This window comes from Bubalus bubalis, chromosome 17, assembly GCF_019923935.1.
Source record: "Bubalus bubalis isolate 160015118507 breed Murrah chromosome 17, NDDB_SH_1, whole genome shotgun sequence".
NCBI lineage: Eukaryota > Metazoa > Chordata > Mammalia > Artiodactyla > Bovidae > Bubalus > Bubalus bubalis.
The window spans coordinates 9076346-9094776 of record NC_059173.1 but is presented as its reverse complement, the minus strand read 5'-3'; positions in this window follow the sequence as shown (position 1 = coordinate 9094776).

The following is an 18431-nucleotide window of genomic DNA, read 5'->3' as shown; positions in this document are numbered from 1 at the left end:
GGATGTAAGAGTTGGAATATAAAGAAAGCTGAGTGCCGAAGAATTGATGCCTTTGAACTGTGGTGTTGGAGAAGATTCTTGAGAGTCCCTTGGACTGCAAGGAGATTCAACCAGTCCATCCTAAAGGAAATCAGTCCTGAATATTCATTGGAAGGACTGATGCTAAAGCTGAAAGTCCAATACTTTGGCCACCTGATGCAAAGAACTGACTTATCAGAAAAGACCCTGATGTTGGGAAAGATTGAAGGCAGGAGGAGAAGGGGATGATAGAGGATGAGATGGTTGGATGCCATCACCGACTCAATGGTCATGAGTTTGAGCAAACTCCGGGAGTTGGGATGGACAAGGAAGCCTGGTGTGCTGCAGTCCATGGGGTCGCAAAGAGTCAGACACAACTGAGCAACTGAACTGAACTGAACCAGAAACCAGATCCCACATACCACAACTAAGAGTTCAGGTGTTGCAACTAAAGATCTCGCATGCCGCAAGGATGATCAAAGATCCTGCGTGCCGCAAATAAGACCCGGTGCAGCCAAATGAAGAAAATGAATAAATAACAAAATAAATACTAAAAAATAAAATAAAAGATAAAATTTTTAAAAGGGATAATCATTGCTGCCATGATCCATCCATTTTGGAGACAACGGTAGGCTTCACAGAGGTTTTTCTGAGTACAGATTTGGTCTAACTCAGATTTGGTCTTTGCTGTGGCTGTGAGCAAGTTACTTGCTCTCTCTGAATCTGTTTCTACATCTGCAAAGTGAAAAATAAAAGAGGGCCTGCCCTCGAGGAGACCCAGTACACTAGGAGCTTGGCCCCGGGCTTGCACTGAGACAGAAACTGACATCTCCATCAGCATGGAGGTGGCGGCAGCAGCCCTCTGAACACCGCAGAGCTCTCTGCCACGCAGGGCAGGCTACCGTTTCTGCTGCCCTTCCAAACCGTCGAGACCTTTCTTAGGTCATCTCATGCTCAGACCAGAGAAGTTAAGCAATCTATCTAGGGACACATAGCAAGCGGACAATGGGCAGGCTCATGGATCCTGTCCTGAGTTCCTTAGGAGGCTTCATCTGTGCTGTGGGCACCGTGGGGGCAGAAGGTAGGCAGGGGCTCAGCGTCTGAGGGTGGTCGAATGGGGGCGCTCCTGGCCTGGGCACATTTATTCATTGTGCTTGGTGAGGGCAGGCAATTGACTGAATCCCTAGTGTCGAACGGGCTTGGCTCATGGGAGCCGGAGAAGTGGATGGGGGGAGTATCCTGTGGGGGCGCCACAGAGGGGCTGGCATGGAGGGCTCTGCTGCCGTTGCTGCTGAGGACACAGTTGCTGGTGAGAGGTGCCCCCTGGTATGGAGGGATGACAAGATGCCGTGGGGTCAGCCCTGCCCAGTAGCAGGCACTCTGCTCCGTGTGGCCAAGGACCACAGCCTCTGTGACCACTTCCCCTACTCGGGGGCCCAGGCCTCAGAGTCCACGCATGGCTGGGTAGGGGGGGTGGGGTGGCCGGGGCTGCACCTCTGGGTCCAGCAACCACCAGGCTCTGCCAGCACCCAGAGCCCAGCACGGGCTTTCAAGCCTGGGAATTAGCCAGTTACAGTTCCTCATAGAGATGGCAGCACCCAGACACAACGAGGTCACCTGACAGTGTCATGAGCCACGGAGAGATGGTGCCACACAAACAACTGAGGTCACGTGGCCATGTCCTGAGACACGGAGAGACAGTGCAACGGAGCCAGCGTCACCACAGTCAAAGCAGTGCCCACAGCACCCCCGGGCGTCTCCTACCAGACACAGAATCACACTCGGCAGGGGACACACCCCATCTGTCACACAGGGACTCGAGTGGGTACAGTGTCTGCAGGATGCCTGTGCATGGATGCCCCTCCGGGATCCCCTGGCCTGGGGTGGGAAGCAGTACAGAGGGGAGGAGCCTGGCCACCCATACTCACACCCCCACCCCTCTGTGATCAAGGCTGGCTGGGTGGCCGCACCACCTTGGGTGGGGACACCTGTATCTTACAGGGCTGACCATGCCCTTTCTCACCGGGTGAAATCTCTACAGGCCCAGGAGACAAGCCCACCGGAGACTGTGCTCTGCAGACCACACTCAGGAAGGAGGCATCGTGAAATCCCCCCTCTAAGAGCCCTGAGCCCGCTTCCAAGCCTGGAGGGCCTCTCCTGAGGTCCATCTGAGGACCATCCTCCCAACACCGATATGAGCACCCCTAGGCCCGGGGGTGGTCAAGGGGAGGCTGTTCGAGCAGGCCACATGGACCTGGGCGGGCTGGTATCCCCCAGTGAGGGAATGAGGCCCCTCCAGTTCCAGACATGGCCCATGATGGGAAGAGAAGCCTGAAGGCACTGGCGCTGGGCATCCGTATGTACCCGATCCAGACCCCCGCGACTGTCACAGGTAGGCCTGGTGGGAGCTGCACCCAACCCTCAAACTACTCTGCTCACAAAGACGGCAGGAAGCCTTCTTGTTGCAAGGAGCCTTCCCCTCCCCAACAATTGAGATTCTGGGTCTGGGGCTCTGTAGCCCCCCATCCCATCAGGCTCACGACACTCCAGCCCTGCCATGGGACCTGCCATATGACCAAGGGATTATAAACTGGAGCCCGGGAGCTTGCTCGTCGACCCAAACACGGGTGCACAGAGGATGCAAGTGTACAGTTCACCCAGCAGACCTGAGCAGACGATCCCACCAGCCCAGGACTCAAGCTGGTAGAATCCAGGTCACCAGGAACAGCTCAAGACTTAGACATTCCATCAGGCTTGGGTTTAAATCAGGGTCCCAGGTGGTGTCCACTGTGTGACATCTGGAAAACGAACGAGCCTCTCTGAGTCTTAGTTTCCATTCTTTTGGAGACTGGAGATAAGACCTGCCTCCCAGGGATGCTGTCAGGATGAAAGGCAATCACGGCTTTGCATCCTTCCTGTACCCATCTATATAGATGTCCTTGACCAGTCCCAGTTGAACGTCTGTTGAACGGACGATTTTAAAAGACTATCTGAAAAGTGGGGCCCAGAGGAAGCTGTAGACCTCCGCCCAGCCCCCAGCTCCCAAATCCCTCCCTCTGTGCAGCTGCGGCCCCTTCCAGGGGCGGGGACCCCCGGCACCCCCGCTCCGGGCCCCTCCCCAAGCCACAGGAGGCTCAGACACATGTTGGAGGGGGCATTATCTGTGCTCAGTTGACTGTAAACGTTTAAGCGGAATTGACTGTGTACTCAGCCACTTTCAAACACAACTAATCTTCATCGGGGCGACGGGAAGTGAAATATGTTATTGTCGGCAGCAGTAAATTACCCGTGCCAGAGCTGGCTCGTGAGGCATTACGGGCCATGGCCGGCGCACTCCTTCACCCAGCCGCCACCCGCCCGCAATTCATTACCGCAAATGGCCCTGGTCACCTCCTCACCAACTCGAGGGACGTGGAGCCAGTTGCCAGCTACCTGGGCCTGGGCCCCCGCCCACCTTGGGCAGCAGGGTGACTGGTGGGCTGGAGGAGGGATGGGAGCAGGGTGGGGAGGGTATGACTTCGCATTGCTCTGCCTTACCTCCCTGAGGCTGGGGCAGGAGCCCTGGGAGGACTCTTGGCCTTGGATTCTTAGAGGATTTTTGGAGGTCGTTGACCAGATGGGGCGACAGAGGCCCAGACAGGGACAGAGATTTGGTCCAAGGCTTGGCTCCGTTGCCTTCTGAGCCTCAGTTTCTGCATCTGTAAAATGGAATGGTTCATTCATTGTTTCACAGTGTTGCAGATCCCTTTAACATCTGGCCAACCGAAACAGCTGGGTTCCCGCATGGGCCTCTGCGTTTCAATGTCACGATGTTTGGCTTCGGTTGAGGCAGAGGAAGAACATCTGACCTGTCACAGGTGTGTGCTAGAAAAACGAGTATTCTAACAGCCATCTCAGATGATTATGGATATTCTTCTTTGATATTAAACCAAAAGCCCTTCTGTGACCGTTCGCTAAAGGTTAGCCATAACATGACACCTGAAACGACAGGCATTAATTCTCCAGTTCCATTCAGGGTGCTCAGGACTGGTGCACTTGGATGACCCAGAGGGATGGGATGGGGAGGGAGGTGGGAGGGGGGTTCAGGATGGGGAACACATGTACACCCGTGGCAGATTCATGTCAATGTATGGCAAAACCACTGCAATATTGTAAAGTAATTAGCCTCCAATTAAAATAAATAAATTTATATTAAAAATAAATAACACAAATTCTGAATATGAAAAAAAAAAACCCCATTGGTCTATTCTGCACTTTGAATGGATCTTTTTACTCGCTTTGTAACATTCTGCATTGGTCATCAGGAATGTACTGGTTTACTAAATTATGTAGCTCTTCCAAATGTTGACATATTTCATTATACAATATCCAAAAAAAAAGTCACATTCACTATCACCACCCAGCTCTTCGAGAAGTCTTTTCCGTAGGAAGCTGTCAAACCCAGAGTGGCAGGTACAAGTTCTCCAAAATTCAGATTTTTTGCTTGAAAGTCAAATTTCATCATTGGCAACAAGTACTGTCAGCTGACAGGCAACTTTGTACATTTTCGAGAAAATGTCTGCCAAATCGTCGAGCCTGCAAGGCTATAGTTTGGTCCGTGAGTCATTATTTAGAGTGAAAATGATGTTCCATGAAACACGTGGCTAGTGCAGCTCACGACTCGGACAGTCACATGGCATTTTTCCAGGCCCTTCCTGGTGTGTTTCCTATTTTGTCACATGGAGTATTCAAATGATGTGTACTCAAAAGTTGAGATTTTTAAAAATTAATAATTTTTATTTTTCATGAAGAATATTCGTAAGTGAAACTGGCTTTTGTATTTTTAGCAAAGGGAGTGTTCAGGATAAAGAACGCACCCGTCGCTGTTCCACACTGGTGTCACTGCCGTGCTTCTTCGTGCTATGAAGCCAGTGGGTTTTATCTGCCCAGCACGTCTACACCATCAACACGGTGAAAAGGGGCAAGGAAGGACCTAGGATTATTGTGAAAACGGTCTTGATCACCCAGGCTCCCTGAAAGGTGGCCCAGGAGGTCTGTGGAGCACATTTTGAGAACCACTGATCTAGGGTGATTATCCCAGGGCCACCAGGGCTGTTGGAAAATGCAGATGAAGTAGGGTGGGCAAATGGTCCCTAACGAGCAGCTATTCATCAATCAGGTACCACCATCCCTGCCTTCATCATCAGGGGCCACGTCTGCATTCAGGGGGGAAAGTGTCCCCCCTTAATCCCAAGTCTAAATGAAGCTGCTAAAGGAAAACTTTTGGGTCTTTCGAGACTTTGTTCAAAGTCAAGTTCTTCCTGAAACAAGCCCTCAGTGGGGATCATGTCTCCCTCCTCTGAACCTTCAGTCCTCTCAGCATCTCCCTTTCAGCCTCACCTCACTCTCAGCATCTGCACTGGACACAATAAGCTCTCAACAGAAAGAAGTTGATCCAAAGAAATGAGATGGCAAGTGTGACTTGGCCAGTGGCTGGGGCTAATCAGCGATACCAGTTAACAGCAGCCAGAGGACCCCGGGAAGCTCTGCTATGAATCCCAGAACACGGGTGTAACCCCAAGAGCTGAGCACCAGGGAGCAGAGCCCCCCAGCACCCTGGGGGAGAGTGGGATGGGTAGGGCTTGGAAGAGATGAAGGGGTTACAAGTTCTCTGATGGCTGAGACAGAGACAACTGAGACCTTGATGAAACTTACATTTGGGGTCCTTCTCGCTATGTGACCTTTGGCGAATCACTTAACCTCTCTGGGCCACAGTGTCCTCATCTGTCAAATGAAGAGTATGGATCAATCTCTAAGAGTCCTACAGCTCCCAAATTCTCTGAGTCCATGATACTTCAGTGCTAACACTCCATGATGTTGTTTGACACCCCAACTTCCCATGAGAAGTGAATCAAGCTTTCTGGGCACTGACATTTGAACATAGCGTGGCAATGACATTCAAATGTTCTGTGACATCACCCAGTGAGATCGACATCAAACAGTCTACAATGCTAACACGGTAAAAGACAGTACTCTGACATTCACAAGGGTGGTGGCTGACATTGAATGCTCTATGACATCAGTGTGAATTGAATGCCAGCTGTGTGCTGGTCTCGCCAACAGCCTGAGGAAAGCTGTGAATCCATAAACTGTCACTTCTCAGAACTTTCCTTTCCAGGAATCTAGACCCTCAAGATGGCACCAGAGAATGGCTTCCAGAGATATTGGCTGTCCCCATCTCCCATGGTCCATGCACTTATACAAAGGATTGATTTATCTAAACATAACACAAAAGCTATGACAAACCAAGCAGCGTATTTAAAAGCAGAGGCAAAGGCCATGTAGTCAAACCTGTGGTTTTTCCAATAGTCATGTACGGAAGTGAGAGCTGGACCATAAAAAAGACTGAGCGCTAAAGAATTGATGCCTTCGAACTGTGGTGCTGGAGAAGACTCTTGAGAGTCCCTTGAACTGCAGGGAGATCAAACCAGTCAATCCAAAAGGATATCAACCCTGAATATTCATTGGAAGGACTGATGCTAAAGCTGAAGCTATGATACTTTGGCCACCTGATGCAAAGAGTCGACTCACTGGAAAAGATCGTGATGTCAGGAAAGATCGAAGGCAAAAGGAGAAGGGAGCAGCAGAAGATGAGATGGTTGGATGGCATCACTGACTCAATGGACATGAATGTGAGCAAACTCCAGGAGATAGTGAAGGACAGGGGCTCTTGGTATGCTGCAGTCAATGGGGTCACAGAGTGGGACACAATTTAGCAACTAAACAACAACGCAAAGGGACTTCCAGACAAGTCCTATGGCCTCTTCCAACAGGATCCTGCTCCCCCCAGAGCCTGGAGCCATCGGTGCTGTGGCCACAGTCCCCTAGGATTTCCCTCTCCCTGATCTCTACCCAGGGCCTTGCCAGCCGGACCATGCTGGTGGGCATCGAGGAGAAACCAAGGTTCAGGGGGAGGGGACCCTCAAAGAGCTGTTCCAGGAGGAATGTTCCGGGGCGGTGGCTCAGCCCCTTCATCTCTCTGGCTGGAGTTGGGGCTCCCGGGGGGCCTCTAGGGGCAGAGGAGACAGTCACCACAAGGATGCCCGCTCCCTCGCCCCAGGCCACTGCCCAAAGATTCCAAGCTCTGATTGGCTTTGCCTCTCCTGCCTCTCTTATTTAAAAAAAAAAAAGAAAGAAATTCCTGCAAGTTGAACAATCCTTGTGTTGGATTTGGGAGATGTTATTCCTAGTGACAGACAAGGGCAATTATCTGCAATCCGCCAGCAGTTTTAGCCTAATTTCATTACTGCTGTGCAATTCTCCCTGAGCTGCTAGTCTATCAATGTCTTGCAGAACGGATTAGCGGGCACTTTCTTCATCTTCAAATGAATTTTAGCTGTCATGCCCTTGATGAATAGAGCAGGGACAGGCGGCTGACCTGGGCCTGGGAGTGGCCAGGGGGCGGCAGGCAGGCCGGCGGCCTCGGCTGGGGCCTGGCGGGAGGTGAGGTGCAGGGGAGACACCAGAGCCATCCAGCCTTCCAGGGCCCCTCCAGGCACAGGATATAGGGCTGTTTGGACCCACCGACTGGGGCTCTGCATATGAGCGACCCCCGGGCCCCAGGCTGAGGACCCGGGTGGCGGGTGGGGGGTCTCCTAGAAGCATGTCACCACCTGACCTCCAGGGCTCCACCCTCCAGCCCTCTGGGGACCCCCTGCCACAGCAGCTCAGACTTTAGAAACTCTGGCTTTGAGTCTGCTTCCTCAGGACGCCGTGGACCTCACGGGAGCAGAGTCCAGTGCTGCCCTGTCCCTACTGTGTCCCCAGAGTCCAGCTCGGAGGGCAAGTGTTCACCACGGGACAAATGGCTCTCGCTTCGCTGCAGTCTGGGCCGAGTCTGGCATAGGCCCAGCTCATGGCAGGAGTCCAGCTGCTCTCGATGAGTGGGTGAGGCCACGGCGGCTGATTAGGAAGAGGGTGCTGAGCGAAGGAAGGGGATGCTGTGGGGACCACCTGCTGTGTGTCAGGCGCTGTGCGAGGTGCTCTGGCTGATGCGGCCTCAGTTAATTTCAGGGAGATGGAGGCCCTACGCCCGGGGCACAAGCCCATGGGGAACTGGAGGACCCAGGGCTGTCCAGCCATCCTCTCTGACTCCCCAGGGAGCACTGATTTGGGAGCACTGGTGCGAAGTGAGGCTGATGGGCAAGATGAGGGTGAACGGGGAGAGGGGAGAACCCTTGGCAGAGGTCGCGTGGAACTCATTGTTGGAAACATGGGGTGAACACCATGCCTGCTTGTGGACCCCCTTGTCCCAACTCGCATCCAAAACCTCCCCTCCCCACAATACTTATCCAAAGCCCTGGGAAGAGGGGCTGTGGTGTGGTGGCTTCTTTCCTTTTACCACCTGTCCATTCTCTGCTTTCCTGGCCCAGCTCTGTGCCCTGGGAAGCTCCATGGGCTTCCCCACCCCCTGGCTTCCAGGAAGGATCAGAAGCTGGGGGTCGGGGGAGAGGGCGAATTCAGGGTACATCTGCCTCACTCTGCCTGCCTCGGGGCAGCATTCTGTGTCCCTTTGAGCCTGGGGCCTCATTCCCTGGCTGGCTTGCACCTCTACATACATAAATCCATGCACTGAACTCTCCTCATTGGTACACCCAAGTGAGACGGCGGGTCCCACCGCCAGATGCTGTGGGATGCTGCAGGATGCGGGTGGGAATCCTGCCCACGGCTGCTCTGTGCTGACACTGGGCTGGGCCTTGGGCATCCCCTGGCCCATTGGAAACTCCCAATGGGCTCAGTGGGGTGTGTGATTTTCAGAGGGGAGCGCTGGGGCTTAAAGGGGTCAGGAGACTGGCTGGGGCACCTGGCAGGGAGGCGGGGGAGTAGGGACCTGAGCCATCCTTCAACCGACCTGTCACCTTCTCCCCAGGGCTGCACATACTCACCTCTTCATGTGACCAGAACCTGGGGCAGCAGAGGCCTCTTGGAGCCCTACGCTGATGATTTCTCGGAAATACCAGATGTTCAACTTTGTTCTTAAAAGGCCGTTTCGGGGAACGTTTTCTGTTTCCTTGGCCCCCAGCAGGCCTCCATGTCAGCAGTGGGAAGCTGAGGCCGTGAGAAGAGGGGTCCCTCCACAGCTGCTGCCTCACTAGCCTCTACACCCCTTTTCCCCGACACCTCCCAAAGCTTACAGAAGAAGGAAGGTCCCTGACTGGGGGCAGCCCAGATCCCCATTTTACAGGTGGAGAAACTGAGGTTCAGAGAGGTAAAGGGGCTTGCTCAAAGCCACCAGGAAGTCACACAGAGCTCGGCCCCCACCCAGGAAGTTGATCAGCAAGCCCCACCCCTCCCGGGGCTGGAAAGCGAGGCTCAGACCTGGCCTTCCTCCCTGCTTTCAAGTTCTGGTTCTTCCTCCAGGCGCCCAGGAGTCAGCCCCAAGTGTATCGATTGCCAGGGCAGCCTCGAGTCAACGCAGTGCACTTTGCTAATTAATCTTTTCCAGATAATTGCAGGAAATTATTGGTCGGTGTGAAGTGGGGGTGGAGAGGCAGACTCTTTCCCCACCTGCCCAGAGTGGCCTCTGGGCAGAGGCCAGGATGCCCTCCTGGACCCTCTGCCCAGCCTCCCGGCCCTTGCCTGCTTCTCTCTGCCTCAGATTTGGGGCAAATGAATCCTGCTCCCTCCTGCCCAGACCCCATCCGAATCCTCAGCCCCGCCTCCCTCCAGGTCAGCTCTGCTAGCACTTACACCGCTCTGGGATGCCACAGGAAACTCTGCAAGCAGTGATGGTCCCAGATTCAAATCCTGACTCTGGCGATTCCTAGCTGTGCAACTTCCGGCGAGTTGCTTAACCTCTCTGAGCCTCAGCTGAAAAGCAAAAGAGTACGATTTGCATCACAGGCTGCTCTCAAAGATGAAGCCAAAGAAGGCATTTTTATACTGATGGATTGTGACCTCTCTGAACAATAATAACTCCAACAACAACAGCCAATGCAAAGCAGGAGCTTTGCCATGTTCTGAGCGTCTGAGAGGTGCTATTATTGTGCCCATTTTCTAGAACAGGAAACTGAGGTCTTGAAGTAACATCACACTGACAGTGAGAGGCCGAGACTGAATCCGGCCTGGGACACCCCTCACTGCCCCACACGGCGTCACCAAACCCAGCAAGGTTCCCGCCATAGAGCAGTGTCACTGGGAGCAAGCCCTCCACGTGCTCATCTCAGAAGCCGGGGACACCGGCCATGGGTGCTAGGGAGATGGGGTGGGATCCCAGGGGTGGCACAGGCCTTAGAGGCACCCATGGTTCCCCACTCCAAGTTCCTTGCCCTAAAACTCTAGGCCACCTCAAGGAGCCTGAGAGATCCATCGGAGCCCCCCACAACCCAGGGGCCTTCCCCAGGCCCCACAGTAATTAATCATAACTGGACACTTCAGAATAAAACTTCCCATCTCTTTGGGGTCTCTTTCTCCCAGATATCGTTTAATACATCACCTCGCCAGGCTGTATATACCTGCTCCTAATAAACCTCTAAGACTTTAATGAACTAAATAGCAAATTACTTTTTTATTCAAGAATGAAATTTCATCATATTCATAATTCATATTTTATTTCAGACATCTGCTGCTGATTACATTACATTTAACTAAAATTAGATGATGCTCAGAATGCAATTAAGGCTCTGCCAAATTCTTCGGCCCACCAATGCCGGCGCAGCACAGCGGGGGCCGCTAGGAACCTAATATGTAATTAGGAGCTATTTTCTAGCTGTTTTTAAAGTCTGAAAATTAGCTGCCTTTATTAATCACACAGACAAATATAAAGTGGAACCAACGCTCGCTGAAATTTCTAAAAGGGATTTTTTGTTTAATTATACACCGCAGAGGGCCGCCACTCGTTCTGCATGTTGATTTGTTGTGCGCTGACATTTTGACAACTGGTTTTCAATTTGTCTGTCGTAGTTAGGCAACAACAAAGCCGACGGTAATACTTTAACTTTCAAAACCTTCCGTGTGCCAGGGAGAGGGAGAATGGCGTGCCTCGCTGCGGGGCCTGCGGCTCGGGCTCTCAAAGCCACGGGAGACGGAGACGCAGGGAGAAGGATGGGCGGGGGCCCGAGCGCTGAGTGGGGTGGTGGCGGAGCACTGAACTGGGAGTCCAGTGCCCAAGGTGCAAGCCCTGCTCTGGAGACCAGCTATACGAGGAAACCCCTTCCTTTCTGGGCTTCTGATTCTTCTTCGTGGAGGGGCTGACAGCCTGAGATCCTTTAAGATGCTTTTAGGTGCAAGATTTCCCTAGTGGTCCAGTGGCTAAGGGGCTTCCCAGGTGGACGAGTGGTAAAGAACCTGCTTGCCAATCCAAGAGTCCTAAGAGACGCGAGTTCAATCTCTGGGTGGGGAAGATCCCCTGGAGAAGGGCACGGCAACCCAATTCAGTATTCTTGCCTGGAGAATCCCAGGGACAGAGGAGCCTGGCAGGCTACAGTCCATGGGGTCACAAAGAGTTGGACACGACTAAAGCGACTTAGCAGCACCAGTGGCTAAGACTCCATGCTCCCAATGCAGGGGGCCTGGGTCCAATCCCTGGTGAGGAGACTAAGATCCCTCATGCCACAACTAAGACCCAAAGCAGTCAGATAAGTAAATTAAAATAAATATTAAAAAAATGAAGCCTTTAGGTTATAAAATCCTGTCTTCTTTTCACTGTGTGCCAGACCCTGTGTTAAGCGTACTCCGTGAGCATTATTTAGCCCCTGGACCTCACGAGGGAGACCTTTTATTATCTCATCCTACAGAGGATGAAATGTAGACTCAGTGACATTCGGCAACTTTTGCTGGCCAGCAGGTGGCCACACCAGAAGCTCATGGACTCCGTGTTTTACCTAGAGCATTCACCTGCCTCACTGGGTGGTCCTGAGCAGGGGTGGCTGTCCAGCCCTTGTTCCCCATCTGTGAGGCATGGACTTGGGGAAGCAGCCTTTCAAGGTCTCAGGCTGATGCTGTGGCCAGCTGACCTTGCCCTTGCCCACCAGGTAACTGACAGCCCTGCCTGGAGCCCTGCTGGGGGCCAGGAAAGGGGAGCACAGAGGAGCCATGGCATGGAGGAGAACAGGACCCCTTGATCGGACCCTCAGCCTCTGAGTTCACTCTGTGGCCTGAGCTCACCTCGCCATGTGGCCAATGCCTCCCAGCGACGTCAAGAGAGTCCTGGGGGCAGAGTGGCTGCTGATGGGCCCATCCCACCCTACGCAAACAACAACCATGGTAATAGCAGCCAGCTTTCCCAGCGTGCAGGCATCATAACACTTTTGACGCCTGCACCCTCCCACTGACCCGAAGAGGAGGTCCACAGTCAGGCTTGGCACCTCAGCCTGGGTTCAGACGCAGCCTCCAACACGTCTCAGCCGTGGAGGCACGGCCAGGCTTTCCCCCTCTGAGTCTCAGGCCCACATCATGACGGTGAGGCTCCTGATGGCACCAGCTCTCAGGGTTCTTGTGAGAACTGACTGGGATAAGGGGCGCTTGGCTCAGATGACGCCTCGGACGTTGAGGCTGCATGTTACTACCCCATTGGACAGACGGGGCTGTTGAGCCTTTGCAGGGTGAAAGACTTGCCCTGAAGTGCAAGGCTGGGCTGAGAACCACATCCCAGTGGGCTTGATTGTATAGCCTGGGCTCTCACCCACCACTGAGGCCACCAAATGCCCATCGGGTAGGACTGGAGGAGGGCGCAAGGACCTGCCGTGGGGTCTGGGCTACCCATTTGGCCACTGTGGCTATTTCCAGGGGCCCTCAGGGTGCCTCCCTCTCCTTCCCTCTTGCCGCCTAGATGAGGGATGCCATGCAGGCCTGAAGCCCAGGCAAGGCAGATCACACAACAGAAATCTGCCACTGCTGTCCCCAGCCCAGCGGAACCAGCGCCCACCGCCTGCCAAAACCAGTTTTGGGGAACCAGCCCTGACTCCCCTTCTGCCCCCAGGCTCTGCTGATGAAAATGCAACCAGAGAAAAGGAGGTTTTTCTTTTTTTTTTTTTGGATGACAATGAAACTGTCAATAAAATCTCAAACGCAAAGCTAAGCGACGACTGTTTCACGTCCTCTGACAGCTGAGACTGTTGGGGAGGGAACGTTGATAGGCATCTGCTGACATCGACAGCGCTTCCCGGGAGAGATCGCCCCGGAAATCTGCCCGGCCCGGGGGGCTGTTCGGCCTGGGGTGGCTGCGGTTGCCAGAGGAGCCGGGGTCAACCACGGGGGAGAAGCTGGATGTCCGGACTCTGTCCGCTCTTGTGTTCACCCCACGACTCTCCTGCAAGCTACGACGTAACACCAGGCTCTGTGCCAGGGACCACAGACGCAGAAAGAAACCGGGAAGACTGCTGGCCTGAAGCATATCATGAGTTCATGCATCCCCCTCACCACCAGACAGATGAAGTACCTCTGAAGATGAGACCTTATTTGCAAATGGGGTTTTTGCAGGTGTCATCAAGTAAGAGGAGGTCATGAGAGTGGGCCCGAATCCAGTGTGACTGGTATGTTTATGAGAAGAGGAAATGTTGTACGCTTTGCAGAGTGATTTTTGGGGTTTTGTGGCCACACTGCACGGCATGTGGGGGTCTCAGTTCCCCAGCCAGGGACTGAGCCCATGCTCTCTGCACTGGAAAGCAGAGTCTTAACCAGCGCACCACCAGGGAAGTCCCTGGAAATGTCTGAGAAGACAGAGACACACAGAGAGGAGACGGCCAAGGGAACGACAGAGGCAGAGATCCGAGGCAGGTGGCTGTGATCACGCCCAGGAATGCCAAGGACTGCTGGCCACCACCAGAAGCTGGAAGAGGCAAGGAGTCTCTACCTAGAGTCTCAGAGGGAGCGTGGCCCTGCTGACACTTTTTTCTGACTGTGCCGGAGCTTAGCTGTGGCACACAGCTCTCTGATCTTCCTTGTAACACGCGGGATTTTCAGTTGCAGGATGTGGGATCTAGCTCCCTGACCAGGGATGGAACCTGGGCCCCCTGCTAGGGAGTGTGAAGTCTTAGCCACCGGACCACCAGGGAAGTCCCCATTCATTCACCCTTCGCTCCTATCGGGTACCGTGCTAACTTGGGGAGGAGGTGGCAGCTGAGAAGACAGCTAAGGTGACTGCGCTTGGAGAGCTGGCAATTGCCTGGGGAGATGGCAATCGACTCGGGTGATGTCACGGCAGGTGATAGCAGTTTGGAGAGAAAACAAAGGGAGACATGGGGTGGGGTGGGGTCGTTCCAGGCAGAGGGCACAGCAGAGGCAGAGGCACTGCAGTGGGACTCGCTCCATCACCGTCATCATCCCCATTCTCCTTCTCACCCGTCTGGTCCTCCCATGTCACACTGGGAGGGAATCCTCGTTTACTTCCAAGTCTTGCTCTGGAATGTAAGCTTCCTGAAGGCAGGCCCAGGGCCTTACGTCCTCAGTGATACAGACCAGCACCTGGCACAGAGCTGTCCGTCCCTCCATCATATTTGTTGGGACTTCTCTGGCAGTCCAGTGGTTAAGACTCTGCGCCTCTACCACAGGGGGCACAGGTTGGATCCCTGGTTGAGAAACTAAGATCCTGTAGCAAAAAAAAAAAAAAAAAAAAATAGTCGTATTTGTTGAGTGATATGCCAAGGGAGGTGAGCTTCCCAGGTGGCTCACAATGGTAAAGAATCCGCCTGCAATTGCAGGAGGTAAAGGAGACATGGGTTCGATCCCTGGGTTGGGAAGATCCCCTGGAGTAGGAAATAGCAACCCACTCCATATCTTTGCCGGGATAATCCCATGAGCAGTGGAGCCTAGTGGGCTAGCCCACGGGGTCACTGAGTCAGACATGACTGAGCATGACTGAGCATGCATGCATGCATGCCAAGGGAACGCACAGGTACTGGGTTAAATGGCCCACACCTGTCCCCGCAGGTCATCCCTCCTCCCCACCTTCATGAAGACGATGGAGTCGCTTGTCTCCCATTTGCCAGATGACTAAACTGAGGCTTGCACGGGGCAGAGCTGGGATTTAAACTTAGTTCCCCCTGGGCTCTTTTGCTCCCCTGTGCAGGCCCGGAGAGGGCGTGAGAGGGGCATGGGGAGTGTGGCAGGGTAGCAGGCCCCTATCCCCCCATCCCCACCGCCCCCGTCCACCGGCCCCCCCCCCTCCACCCCGTCCCCCGCAAAGGCAGCAGGTCATGAAGAAACGTGCTGCAGGCTCCATAAATAACCCGGGTCCCTGGGCCCTGCCTGTGGTTTAGCCGCGGAGAGTGTGTGTGTGTATTACAAACAGCTCTAATCCCCTGTCAGTTAAACTGGATATCAGAGGAGACAAGCTTCCGAGCGGGGAGGCCTAATTGAATCGAATTGAAAAGGCGGAATGGGCGGCCGCGATGCTGGGAGGGGGCGGCGCGCGCAGCTGCCGGGGGCCTCCCCTGCCCGGGCCGGGCGGCACCGCAGCCCCCGCCGTAGGGAGCCGGGCTTGGAGGGCATCGCGGTGGCGAGGGCGGGGGGCCGCGCCCCAGCCGCGGTACCCCGCCCCCTCCGGCCTCCCCTTTATCTGCTGGCTCTGCCATTTTCTCTCCATCGCTGACCCTTTTTCTGTTCCCTCTGTTATCTCGAATAATGTCACTGCCTCTTTAGAATCTATTCATCAGAGCAGAAAGAAGCCAATGCTGACACTGATAAAAAAAAAAAAAATACCATCTGTGCCTGATGGGGAAGCGCTCTCAGCCCAACCTCTGGCGCCCCCGCCCGCCCCTCCACCCGCCCGACTGCCATTCGAGGGGGCGCCCGGGGTAATCAGATTCCGCGGGGGCGGGGTGCCCGCCCACAGGTGGGCCCCCTGCTCCCCAGCTCACTCTCCGGAGCTCAGCCGAGCTGGGGGGACGGGCTCTGAAAGAGGTCTCAACCCCGGGCAGTTTTCCAGCTGCAGAAGAGTAGGATTTGACCCTTGGGGGTTTTAAAAATTGATTTACAGTCTTTATTATTTTATTATTATACCCTCCAAAATTTCCAGATTTCTGAATTCTCTTTAAAAACTAAATAGAAAGGTTGGGTGACTGTGGACCGACCACCCCGCAGGGCAACAACTGTCTGGAGCTTTGGGGTGGGGGTGCTGCCCCCTCCCCGGGGCCTGGCTGGTTGGTGTCGCCTGGCTGGCCCCTGGAGGCTGTGAACTTGAGACCCCTGGGTGGGTAGGGTCCCTCAGAGTGGGGCTGAGGGGCCCATGGAAGACCCCGGGGCACTTTTCATGAGACTGAAAATAATATCCTTAGAAATACTCAACCAAAGCCCAGAGAGGGAAAGCCACAGGGTTAAGTCACACAGCATTTCATAAATCTCCCAGGTCGTGGGTAGCACTCTCCTCAACCACATGAGGCAGGTGGAGAGATGGGGGGATGCCCCCCATCCTTCCCTGTCCCTGCTCCCCAGCAAAGCAGTAAAGACGCCTGCATGTGTGTGCTGTCCCATCACCCCTCCTGGGAGCAGGCTCTGCTCCAAGCCCCCTAAGGGCGTCAGAGGATGTACCAGCATCCCGTCTTCTCTCTCCTGGAGCAGGACGTCCCATTGGCAAAACCCAGCCACGCCAGGCAAGGAAAGTGGAAGAAACCCCAGGCTTTGGAGTCAGATGCTTCCGGGTCCCAGTCCCAGCTCGGCCACCTCGGAGCTGTCCCGTCACCTCTCTGAGCCTCAGTTTCCCCACCTCTAATAACAACAAGAGCTGATGCATCTTGGATGCTCACTCCAGGTACTAGGCTCCAGGCCAAGTGTTTGATGTACACTGTGACCTAGCATCCCCACTTTACAGACGAGGAATCGGATGCCCAGACAGGTGACGTGACCACTGCAAGCCCCACAGCTGGAGGTGATCCAGCCACAGAACAAGGCCAGACCTGTCCGAGCTCAGAGACCACAAAACGGTAATCACTGGGAAGATGAAACCAGGGCATGAGGGCAAGCTCCTGGCAGAGTGAATGAGCCCTGTGATTTCCACGGATGGAAAAACTCAGGCCCAGAGAAGGCAAGAAACTGCCTCAGTTCACACAGTAAGCTGCCTTTTGGTTTTCTCTTCACAGCCAGAACATCTTAGGAAGATCACGGTCCTTGGTGTCTAGAGACCCATCTCAAGGCCTAGCTTCTGCACTTGTTGACTTCATTGCCTGGAGCAGGGACTCCCTCTGGGGGCCTCAGTTTATTCATCTGTAAAGTGGGGCTCACCCTACTTTCCTCATAGGCTTCTTATGCCTCACGGATACAGGTGGAGAGAATGAACGTGAAAGTATCCAGAGCCACGGACCAGCGAGCCGACAAGAGGAGGAGCAGCCCGTATTGATCACCCAGCTTCCCCGGGGCTCCGCCCAGTTCCTGGCACATATATATACACGTGCGTACGTGTGTGCGTGCTCAGTCGTGTCTGAATCTTTTGCGACCCCATGGATTGTAGCTGTCAGGCTCCTCTGTCCATGGGATTCTCCAGGTAAGAACGCTGGAGTGGGCTGCCATTTCCTTCTCCAGGGGATCTTCCCGACCCAGGGATCAATCCCGTGTCTCCTGCGTTGGCAGGCGGGTTCTTTCCACTGAGCCACCTGGGAAGCCCCCTTGGCACATGTAGGTGCACATTTGATATCTGCTGGATGAACAGCGTCCAGGAGCTCAGGGACCAGAATCCGCCGACAGCCCTGGGCAGCCATGGGGAGGAGGGCAGCCCCATTCTCTCCGGGCAGGGAGGATGCCCTCATCCCAGGAAAGCAACTGCGGGTGGGGGGACACCTCCTCAGCCAATGCATTATGCAAATGCGTCGAAATGGATGTTTTCCCTATCAGATTTAAAACATTGTGCGAGAACAGACCCAGTTAATCTCCTGTGCCAGGGGGGTTTGGCAGAGCAGCCTGCCAAAGAGGCCCAGTTCCCATCTCTTCCCCTGTGTGTGTGATTAGGCAGCCTCCCGCTCGGTGAGCCCACGAGGGTGGGAGAATGCATGCGTTCAGGCCTCCCCATCCCTTTCTGCTGCTTGGAGGGAGGTGGGGGTGGCCCAGGAGCTGGTGTTGGCAGGAGCGTGGATGGGGGGGTGGGGGGTCCAAGGTGTGTGTGCAGCACCGAGGGCCAAGGGGGCTGGCGGGGTGGGCTGAGGCGGCGTTTCTGGGGCAAGTGTGACAACAGCGGAGCAGGGACTGGAGGGGGACTTGGGGAGGGTCACCTCCCAGACAAACAGTCCACACAGCAGCTAAGAGCAGGGCTCGGGGGTCACGCAGACCTGAGTTCAACTTCCACTCTGCCACTTGCTTGCCTTGGGACCTCAGGCAACTCATTTCCCTCTGCTGGGCCTCAGTTTACTCATCAATGGATGAGAACCTCTCTGTCTCACCTCCCTGAGGGGATTCACAGGCAGAAGTCACCTCAAGTGCTAGGCACCGTGCTAGGCATGGAGCAGGTG